Source organism: Palaemon carinicauda, chromosome 20, assembly GCF_036898095.1.
Source record: "Palaemon carinicauda isolate YSFRI2023 chromosome 20, ASM3689809v2, whole genome shotgun sequence".
NCBI lineage: Eukaryota > Metazoa > Arthropoda > Malacostraca > Decapoda > Palaemonidae > Palaemon > Palaemon carinicauda.
Genome location: NC_090744.1, coordinates 100,177,599 through 100,190,098, shown reverse-complemented (window position 1 = coordinate 100,190,098; position 12,500 = coordinate 100,177,599). Strand labels below are relative to the sequence as shown.

Sequence of the window (12,500 nt, the reverse complement as noted above, 5' to 3'; positions counted from 1 at the left end):
GAGCAAACAAAATTTTAATTAAACATAATCGTAAGAAACGGTGTGAAAAATTAGGTATTCATGAAAATGTTGCACTAAATGAAAGTCTAATTCTCCTTGAAATCTCGCAGCCAAAGGTTTAATTATTATATGCAAACTTGGATCGAATAATGTTACCTGTAAATTAGGAAGGAGAATATTCTTGCAGCGTTATTTTCATGAATGAATTAAGCTGATTTTACATAACATTCAACCGTTGGGATGAGAGCATAATAGTGTACGATGCTATGTATGTAAATACTGTCATCCTCTATGCAGGAGCTAATGTATATCCCATCCTATAATAGGATGCTAATGAATTTACCTGCAATTGTTATACAAAATATTGCTTTTAGTACATTTACCCATTAATACTTTGTGGTAAACTGCGAGTAGGTCCTAACAGAAAGACGGGTTGGATATGGCTGGATTATTAAAGCGACATCATAATATTATATATAAACGGTTGAGGATAAAAATGACATAAAATCTTTAACAATATGAAACATGCAATGGCAAGGTTAAACAGTTTTTTTTTTAATATCAGTGTGGAAGAGAGAGAGAGAGAGAGAGAGAGAGAGAGAGAGAGAGAGAGAGAGAGAGAGAGAGACCAATTGCATTACAATGTATGAGCGTGTATGATATACACGTACATTACAACTGTTAACAACAAGAGTTGCAAATGTATACCCAGTTTTCAGAAAAAATAGCGATACTGTTCTTACCTTCATTTTCTTTTGACGATTTCCTGGATTCACTTTCTTATCGACTACGGAAGATTGTAAATTAAGGTCCTGTTATCAGTTAAAGAATCTGATGACATGCATAACTTTTTATATGGTAGTTCAATATATCAACAATACTAGGTTTATGACTTTTTCTGTATACTACATGTCCCTTTGCCCTAAAAAACGCTTTAAAGTGACAACCCCATGATTTACCATTGAAATCGACTTGAAGGGACAACCCTATGATTTGCCCTTTAAATCAACTTTAAGGAACAACCTCATGAATTGCCCTTTAAAGGGACTTGAAGGGACAACTCTATGATTTCCCTTCAAATCGATTTTAAAGGACAACCCCATGATTTTTTCTTTGAATTAATTTAAAAGGACAACCCCGTGATTTGCCCTTCAAATATATCAAAAGGGACAACCCCATGATTTGTTCATTAAATTTATTTAAAGGGACAACCCTAGGATTTTCTCTTTAAATTTATTTCAAGTGACAGCCCATGATTTGTTCTTTAAATTGATTTAAAGAGACAACCCCGCGATTTTCTTTTTAAATCGATTTAAAGTGACACCCCAATAATTTGCCCTTTAAATCGATTTAAAGGAATGACCCCATAATTTTCCCGTAAAATTGATTTAAAGGGACAATCCCATAATTTGTCCTTTAAGGTTTAAAGGCCGCTCATGAATGGCAGAGGCAAGGTCAGTGTTATGGCCCTATCAGGCAGGACAATGCCCTAGAGCAGACATTCCCAACCAGAGTTCTGCGTACTCTTAGGGTTCCTTGAAAATTCATGTTTTATTTAATTACTTTTTCATTGAAATATTATTTTTTCTTCGTTAAACGTACAGGGAGAAAACGTAGGAGCAGAAGAAAAATTGATATATATATATATATATATATATATATATATATATGTATATATATACATATATAAATTTATATATATATATATATATATACACACACACACACACACACATATATATATATATATATATATATATATATATATATATATATATATATATATATATATATATATATATATATATATATATGAGGTTCCTTGGGATGAGATAAATTGTCTCAGGAGTTCTTCAAGTGACAAAGGTTGGGAACCACTGCCCTAGGGACTGACCATATAAACATATGATCAGCGCCTAAGGCCCAAGGTAGGACTAAGGAGGGCCAGGCAATAGATATTGATGACTCAGCAGATAGACCTATAGGCTTCCCTAAACCCTCCTTCTTAGCTCACAAGAATGGTGAGGTTGCAATGACCAAAGGAAATAAGAAGTTTGAGCGGGGCTCGAACCCCAGTCTGGCGATCACCAGTCAGGGACGTTACCACATATGCCACCATAACCCTAAAATTGATTTAGAGGGTATGCACCTTTTTTATTATCTTTTATACCATCAACCTTTAACATAAACTATTTACGTAATTATTCAGCTTATATTTTCTTTTCCCTCCATATTATTTCTTTCATTCGAGCGTTGTTTGGCTGGTTGAATCAAGTTGTTCAGTTGTTTACCTGTTTTGAGAAAGGCAGCAATGCTCTGTTACCGTATCTTAGTGGTGTTTACTGGACGTTTAGAAGATTGTTATTTATTTACTGTGTACTTACGTCTTGCCCACGGTAAGCAAGAAGTAATGATATTTCCAGGAATATAGGGAAGTGTATGATATTATGCAAGGTGTTTCTTTATTTTTTTTTCATATGTTTCCGTATTTTAGTGGTGTTACTGAACGTTTAGAATATTATTTATTATCTACGTCAACAAAGTTGGAAGGAGGTTAGGTTTTACCCCCCCTGTTTGTGTTTGTTTGTGTATGTGTTTTTTGTGAACAGCTTCCTGATCACAATTTTAATCGTAGAGTAATGAATCTTGCAGAGGTTCACTGTTATGTAAAAAGCTGGAAAGGATTAAATTTTGAAGATCAAGGTCAAAGGTCAAGGTCAAAGTCAAGCAAAATGTCCAATGCACGCAATCAGCCATAAGTTTGGACATCGTTGCCACAGACTTCAAACTGGGTTCATATTTGAGTTTATGAAAATCCACACCAATTAATACATGTTAAGGTCAAGGTCAAGGCCTAGCAAAACGTCGAGAAATAAGCTTCCTCAGAGGAGGTCTGCGCTCTACTGAGTTTCCCTCTAGTATACTGTGTACTTACGGTAAACAAGAAATACTAATATTTTTGAGAATATGGAGAAGAGAGTAATATTAATCAGCATTTCTTTCATTGTTGTACAAAATCTATTGTACTGTACAAGGACAAGAGCCGGATTGAGGATGGCATATATTCTCTTGGAGGTTATTATGTTGGCACTCATAGGCCTATAGCCAGAAGAGCTCATAGAAAAAAGGGAGAGTAGGTTTCTCTGAGAAACTTTATTTTGAACATGATGATCGAATGGTGCCTACAACTCCAATGGAGTGAAAGGGAGATAGAGTTAATATGATTTTATTTATTTGAGGTTTTCTGGCATCCTGACATCTAAGGTCATTGACAACGATATCATTATTATAGATAAAGAATAAAGAATATTTAATCAGAACCATAGAAGCAAAGATGTCATTTTAAAAGTTAGAGATCTTTCAGAAAACCTGCTTCTGAAATAAAGCTAAAAATACCACTAGCATGGTAGGAAACATCATATCCAAGAATCTTGGCAAGGATGAACCTGCCATCCTCACCTCGAGCCTCAAACAGATATATATTTCTCAAGGTGTTAAAAGTGGGGTATTCAAACAAATACCTCAATGTCAAGGGTACCAAATTTTTGTCGCAATATGGCTGGTATTGACCAGTAAGCAGATATTCATGTGTCAACCGAGTTGTTATAGAGAAAATGTAAAGGTTTAAATGTTTAAAGGTCTCTCATGAATGGCAGAGGCAAGGGACATGACAATGTCCTAGAGACTGACCATAATACATATAGGTCAGAGCCCAAGATCCCTCTCCATCAAGCAAGGACCAGGGAGGGCCAGGTAATGGCTGCTGAGGACTCAGCAGGTAAATCTATACTTTTTTTTTTTGTTGATTATAAAATAAAACTAAAGAGGTTTAGTGAAATTACCTAAAATTATCCAATTCTCGCATTCGATTAGAGAAAAAGTATAATGATTAATATCCTTATACTTTTTTTCTATTCCAAATTAATATTTCGATTAGAATGTGAATTTGTGTTTCTTTACATTGCTTGTTATTAGACATGAGATAAAATCATTAGAGATTAGTGTGTGGTATCATCTTTTATGCTGTATTCTATAACAAGTTAATGGCTTGAGAATTATTTACAATAATATGGAATTATTTGCTCATATTAAGTTAATGACAAAATAAAAGTGATTTCATGATGAATGGAATAAATTTTTCATTAAGGAATAAAACAAAAATATCTTATTTTTATTTTCAAGAATAAGTCTCAGCTAATATAAAGAGATGCAGTTTAATTGTTATTTCTAAACGATCATACAAATGAGGAAGATTCATGGGAATTAAATCATTAGCAAGGTAAATCCTCTCTCACCAATTAGCACTGATTATAGCTGATTACAGCTGAAAAAGAAGTAGTCGCATAATGAGGTGTTGAGACATGAAAGCAAAATATCCAAATTTGTCCAAAATTAGAGACAATGAATTCCGAAGAATTTAGAAAAATAAACGAAAAACAAACTATTTTAAAAAGGACTTTGATTTACAAGGATTTTTCCATGAGTGAACTTTTTGTGAGTGGAATTTTTTGGGCGAAATTTTCATACGATGGGATTATCGTGGGTGGAACTTTCAGATCACCGTACAGACAGACAGACAGACAGTATATTCTTCATTTCCAGACAGGCAGATAGACAAGGAAATTTTCCATGAGTGAAATTTTTGTTGGTGGAACTTTCTGGGCGAAATTTCCATGAGTGGAATTTTTGTGGTTAGAACTTTCGGATCACCGTAAAGACAGACACACGGACTCATCTTCATTTACAGACAGACGAAAAGACAAGGAATTTTGCATGAGTGAAATTTTTGTGGGTGAATTTTCTGTTCGAAATTTTCTTGGGTGGGATTTTCCTGAGTGGAACTTTCGGATCACCGTAAAGACAGACAGACAGACAGACTCTTCTTCATTTACAGACTGACAGACAGACAAGGAAATTTCCCATGAGTTGAATTTTTGTTGGTTGAATTTTTTGGGAGAAATATTCATGGGTGGAATTTACGTGGGTTGAACATTCGGATCACCATAAAAAAACAGACAGACAGACACTTCTTCATTTACATCACAGACAGAAAGACAGACACTCTCTTCATCATTTACATCGCTTATTTGATTCTCCATGTCATAACCGCATAAACAATTGCTTCCCTCACGTATATTGAAAACAACAAAATCAAAATCAAGGATAAACGTAAAGCTTCCTTTTGTTTAGGTAGATGAATAGGTAATAGATCCCATCCCCAAAAAATAAAATAAAAAAAAAGATAAAGAAGAGGCCACGTCTGCCCGTTCCTTTACATTATTCTCTGCGGGGTGCTGCTTTGAACAGCTTTGAACATGCTCTCAGGGGACACTTCTGTAATCATACGGCTTTTATGATATTCCTGGAACGCTGAAAGAAAGGAGGAGAAAGTCATCGCCCATAGAGAGAGAGAGAGAGAGAGAGAGAGAGAGAGAGAGGGGGGGGGGTAAAAGGGGTAAAATGTATGTATGGAAAATCATTCGATCCTGTATGAATAAGTCATCGTCCATAGAGAGAGAGAGAGAGAGAGAGAGAGAGAGAGAGAGAGGTAAAATGGGTAACATGTATGTATAGAAAATCCTTCGATCCTGTATTTATAAGTCATCGTCCAGAGAGAGAGAGAGAGAGAGAGAGAGAGAGAGAAGGGGTAAAATGTTTGTATGGAAAATCATTCGTGCCTGTATGTATAAATCATCGTCCATAGAGAGAGAGAGAGAGAGAGAGAGAGAGAGAGAGAGAGAGAAATGAGTAAAATGTATGTATGGGAAATCATTCGTGCCTGTATTTATAAGTCATCGTCAATAGAGAGAGAGAGAGAGAGAGAGAGGGGGGGGGGTTAAAATCTGTGTATGGAAAATTATTCGTGGCTGTGTATAAATGTTTTATATGTAAATCCTTTTATATGTAATCATTGTTGAAAACCATTTCAGACTGCGATCAGAACTTAGGGGCAAAATTGTTCGATGTATACGCATGGTATAAGCCAGTGTCCTAATATATATATATATATATATATATATATTCATTTATCTTTTTTCCTTTTGCTTCTCTAGCATGAAGCGCCATTACTTTTTGCAATCCTTATAACACTTAGTTATATTACTTTGTCGGATGTCAATGGGCCCGAGTGGTATCACTTGCCTATATATCTATATAAATTTATAGTTCTATTCATATACAGTATGTGGGTCGAACGACTCTATCTCTCTCTCTCTCTCTCTCTCTCTCTCTCTCTCTCTCTCTCTCTCAAGCCTCACCTTGTAAGGTCATGCTAATTCTATATTATGACACTTATTAAGCATAATTATTTATATTCTTTATTTTGAATACTTCTAACTCATTATGAAACGGAAGATATAAATAGACCATTTCCACGCTTTTTTTTCTGATTTATATAAAAAAAAAACGGTTTTAATGAAATGACTATTGTCATACAAGCATAAGCGAGAACAAAATGAAATAGAAAATAGACTTCTAAAGAGATGAAACTTTAAATAGAAATGAAGTCCTGGAAAAAACACAAATACAAAATATTCTTTTCACATCTGTAATAAATGTTATTTTGTATTTTGTTTTTTAATTTAACATTGCAACATAGCATTTTAAACTTCTAGAAATATGTGCCAATCCTCTCTTTTATCCTCGCACTACCTTTTTCGCATCCTCCTTTTCCGGCTAAAATGTTTTACTCATCCAACGTTCTAAACCCCTTTTGTACTAACCAGCTCTTAATTTCACGATGCCTCGACTAGAGTCAAGTCAAATCCTTCGACTGTGAGATTTTTCATTTGCCAAATAGCTAGTTCAATTTCAATCTCCGCCAACTCAACGTTTTTCATTTGATCTTTTTTTCCCCTGGAAGCTATTCTCATGCGCTTAAGACACTCTCTCCAATTATCCTGTTTCCAGGTTCTTTCATTCCTTTCTCGTCACTTCTGTCTTTTAAAAGAACATCTGAGGGTATACAGAAAAGGTTGAAGGTATATTGAGACTTGTATGTTTTATTACATTCGCCAATTCCTTGGATGAAAGACATTTTTGTTTTTTATTGAAGTGTGATAAATTTGGAACCTACTTTGTCAAGACAATGAAAACAATTTTAAAAGCCTCTGGGTGTTTGGTGTTTCATTTATTTCTGCTTATTATTATTATTATTATTATTATTATTATTATTATTATTATTATTATTATTATTATTATTATTATTATTATTATTATTATTATTATTTTCACCAGCTAAGCTTCAACCCTAGTTGGAATAGTAAGATGCTATAAGCTCAATGGTTCCATCAAGGAGAATCTACCAATGAGGAAAGGAAATAAGGAAATAAATAAACTATAAGAGAAGTAATAAACAATTGAAATAAAATGTTTTAAGACAAGTAATAATATTAAAATAAATCTGTCAAATATAAACTTTAAAATTTATACATACACAGACAGCAAGACTAAAATGCCATTATGTTATTAAAAAACATACAGAGGATAGAATGTACACATGAAAAATACCTGTTCAATTTATACATACACAGACAGCAAGACTAAAATGACATTATGTTACTAAAAAACATACAGAGGATAGAATGTACACATGAAAAATACCGAGATTAATAAAAATTTTAAATAATAGAGAAATGAGATACAAGATTATACCCGAGTGTACGCTCAAGCAAAGAATTTCTGGGCTATTAGAAATGTTGTATAGTAGAAGCAAAAAGATATATTTGAATTTATATCTGCTATTGACTATATGAATAAAAATATTTCGTCTTATGAATTCTATATTCTATATTCTATATTCTATATTCTATATGCAAACCTAGAAGGAGCTTTTAAGAAGTTACAATATTTCTGAAAACCGGAAAACATATTTCGATGATAAATGCATTCCATTAAGAAAGGGAATATTTTGATTAATAAAGTCCATTAAGAGAATGGAATTTTGAATGGAAAAGAAAATAAAGTGATTTATTTAATTGGAATCTCAAGAAGAGGTTTCTGAAGCTATTGAGAATATAAATGTTTTTAGACGGGAAAAATATAGTATAGGTTGTTGACTTTTTACTCAAAAATGTTTTTATCTTTGCATTTTTATCTCATTATATTATGAGTTCTTCTTTATATAAATATGTGTATGTATCAATATATATATATATATATATATATATATATATATATACATATATATATATATATATATATATATATTACATATATATATATATATATATATATATATATATATATATATATATATATATATATAGGTGTGTGTGTGTATGATGTGTATATATGTATGTATGTATGTATGCATGCATGACTTTATATATTTACAATTATATATACATACCTAATATATATATATATATATATATATATATATATATATATATAAATATTATATATATATATATATATATATATATATATATATATATATATATATATATATAATCATCTCTGCGCATCACCTAGGTGACCCAGAATAATCGCTTTGCAAAGACCACTCAAAATTCATCCATTTTAGTGACAATAATTTGGCACTTGTTAGTTATCCGACTCTATTGTATCTTTCCAAAGATTAAACCAAAATGTTAACCAAATTGATCCAGTAAATCTTTCGCAAATAAATTCCAAATAATTCTACCTTTTATGAAAAACTGCTAATAGATCATGACTCTGTCCCATCCTCTCGCAGGGCTGAATTCCCTTTAAAATCTGTCCAGCTTTGCAATGATTTGTCACGACTTTTATCATGCAAATGACCCAGTGGATATGCATGAGAGCTCTCATTCACGAGCAGGCATTGCACGGTTCAATTATGTCACAAAAGAGACAGACAGACAGAGAAAGGGGGAGAGTCATTAATGAAGGAGATGGAAAATTTTAAGGAGAAAGCGTGAGAAGAAGACGATTTGAACGAACAAAAATGTAAGGTGGAAGGGAGGGGAGAGAGCAGGATAAAAACATGTAAAAGTAAAAGAGGAAAGAAGAGACTCGAAGTCAAGGAAATCAAAGAGAGAGAGAGAGAGAGAGAGAGAGAGAGAGAGAGAGAGAGAGAGAGAGAGAGAGAGAGAGAGAGAGAGAGAGAGAGATGTAACTTGATAAATTTAAAATAGGAATCTGAACAGTAAGAGAGAGAGATGGAGGGAAAAGATAGCTTGGTCGATTGAGGATGGGAATCTGAACAGTAAGAGAGAGAGAGAGAGAGAGAGAGAGAGAGAGAGAGAGAGAGAGAGAGAGAGAGAGAGAGAGAGAGAGAGTAAACTAAGATAATTGGGAATGCTGCATCCGTTCTATAACTGAATAAACTTTTTACGTGTGTATGTGTCTTCATTTATATACAGATCTCTACATTATTATTTTAAAGTTATAATTTCCCCAAAACGGGTCTTTCCTCATTCTAATTAAGCATAACTTCAAAAGATTGAATTATATTAATAACTTCATTTCATTATTCAAATATTTATAATACATCTATTTATTTTACTTCATATATTGACATTGTTCGTATTTCCTGGTAGAATGTTGAATCCTGTTATTATTATTATTATTATTATTATTATTATTATTATTATTATTATTATTATTATTTTTATTATTATCATTTTTATTATTATTATTATTATTATTATTATTATTATTATTATTATTATTATTATTATTATTATTAGCTAAGATACAACCGTAGTTGGAAAAGCAGAAAGCTACAAGTCCAAGGGCTCCAACAGGGTAAATAGCCCAGTGAAGAAAGAAAATAAGGTAACAGAATAGTATCCCTGAGTGTACCCTCATGCAAGGGAACTCTAACCCAAGGTTTGATGTATTGACGATCTACTTCCAATGAAGCGATGTCAGTCATCTTCACCTTCGACTGACAGCTAAATTCAATCTACTTCACCTTGTTGAAGTAGGAAACACATCACAGCAATCATAACTAAATTTCTAGAACTTGAGTGCTTAACTACAGTGACTTATGTAAGTAGCTTGAGACAGCTAGGTGTATTCATCTCCATAGGCTGTATCCCGTGTTCCATTAGATGAGACAACACTAGAATTCTTCTCTGATGACCAAGCAAACAGTGCTGATGGTTGATCAAACATCAAACTTCACATAAACAAACAACGGCCTATGTAATACAAATTACTTATTTTGTTGGGTATTGTCTACATTCATATTTTTTTTCTATTTGTAAATATTTGGTAATTTTTTATTGTTGCTTTTGTTCTCCCTTCCTCTCAGTACAGCTCAGTGTAAATAGTACCTAGTACTCACTTTCGGAATTCTTGTTTTTAACTTTTCTTATATTTCTTAAGGAGATTAACAGGTCTTAAAATGTTAAAGAGGTTATGAAATGACTGAAGAATCAAAAGACTTTATCGAACTCATTTCTCCATTTGGAATGAGAACACTTAAATGTATTACCCTTTTGGCTATCTTCTGGTATTGATAATAGGAGATTGCAAGTTATATATAGAATGAGATTCCTATCTAGCTCCTTGCAACATTGGTGTCATTTCTAAAGGGTCTTTGAAGCACACCTACTTTTTAGCCTCTTACCTTATCTCTTCTTTCAGGGTACACTCAGGTAGACTATTCTGTCTCATTTCTCTTCCTCTTGTTTTTGTTAGTTTTTATAGGTTATGTATGAAAGATCTAATCTAATGTTGATACTGTTCCTAAAATATTTTATTTCTCTTATAGTTTATTTATTCCCTTATTTCCTTCCCTTACTGGGCTATTTTTCCTTGTTGGAACCCTTGGGCTTATAACATCCTGCTTTTCCAACTAGAGTTGTAGCTTAGCTGGTAATAATAATAATAATAATAATAATAATAATAATAATAGTAATAATAATAATAATAATAATAATAATAATAATAATAGTAATAATAATGATAATAATAATAATAATAATGAACGATTGATTTCTACTACTACTATTATTATTATTATTATTATTATTATTATTATTATTATTATTATTATTATTATTATTATTATTATTATTATTATTGGCATAATAGAGTATAAAAGACATTTGTTTATATGTGTATATAGTTGTTTATATATATATATATATATATATATATATATATATATATATATATATATATATATATATATATATATATATATATATATGTATATATATATATATATACATACATATATGTGTGTGTGTCATTTAGTATACATCTTTTGAATATTAGTTATATAGAATACTCAGTGTTACTTAACACTTAATTCCTACACCAAATAATCACTTTTAAATAGAAATTCGGAGGAAAAGTTCCTCGAACAAGTAGATAACGCATAATTGGGTTAAAATCAAGAAGAGATTTCTTTTTATCTTATATTCCATACAATTCAAAACTGGGGTTATCGAGTTATTACTTCTTAAAAAACGTACAGCGGAAGTGTCTGAAGTTAATTTACATAACATATTTGCTTTTATTGGGCTTGAGCCATGTCGTCCTGATGGAAGTTCCTCAAAGGCAGCTTTCTACTTGGGATATTTCTGCAAGTGATATACCAGAGAATTCAACCTAAGAAGTATCACAGTTTTCTTTTTTTTTTTCCTGGAGCAAATATCCCGAGAGATATCGTGTACACCATGGACGTGTTTAAAACAAGCCACGGCTATATTTGCCTATTTATTGCTGATAGATGATTCATTGAATGCTTATTATCTATTCGTTGCGACTGAATGTTGGATGTTGGCTATGTTGAAAGAAAAGAGAATAATGAGGAATCTAGAATTCAAAATTTTCTTAACGAAACGTTAATGATACGATGTAAACTATCACAAATTTCAGCTTTATATATTAAAATTATGATAGAGGTTTATAACCCTCTTCCAAAAAATGATAATTTACTTTTGCACTCCTAATGAGCAGACTTATTAGCGAAATGGTTCTTGATAAAATCGATGTACCCAATCCACCATGATATCATAATTGCTTGCTCGTCCGCCACTTAACCTAGATTACTCTCTCTCTCTCTCTCTCTCTCTCTCTCTCTCTCTCTCTCTCTCTCTCTCTCTCTCTCTCTGAAGACTCAACTTCAAAGAAAACTTAGAGAGGGGGACGAAGACGAAAACTGCGAGAAGTGTATAAGCAGCTCGAGGTTCAAGTGCCACTTCAAAATACTCCGGATGCCCCACTCCTCCAGGGGACTAACTTCTCAAGTTTAAATAGTCCTTACTAAGCGTCTTACGAACTCGCCAGGGAGGTTCGACTGCTATTTTTCTTTTGTCTTATCTTTATCCTTCTCTTTTATTTTCTTCCACCTCATGCCTCTTGTTCTTCTGATCCTCCAATATTATCTTCCAATACTAATTTTTGGTCTTCTTCCTTTTCTTTGTCTTCCTCGTCTATTACGTTCTCTTGCCACCCTTCTGCATATTCTCCGTATTGGTGGCCGATGTGGTAACGTCCCGCTCAAAGTCGTTAGTTCATTTGGTCGCTGCAATCTCACTATTCTTAAGAGCTAAGGA

The 12,500-nt window shown here is 32.5% G+C and overlaps 1 protein-coding gene across 1 annotated transcript in view; it reads right to left on the bottom strand.

Annotated features, from left to right (window-relative positions):
- The window catches only part of LOC137659557 (uncharacterized), a 119,148-nt gene that overhangs the window by 62,215 nt on the left and 44,433 nt on the right, over positions 1-12,500 (bottom strand). The window lies entirely within an intron of this gene.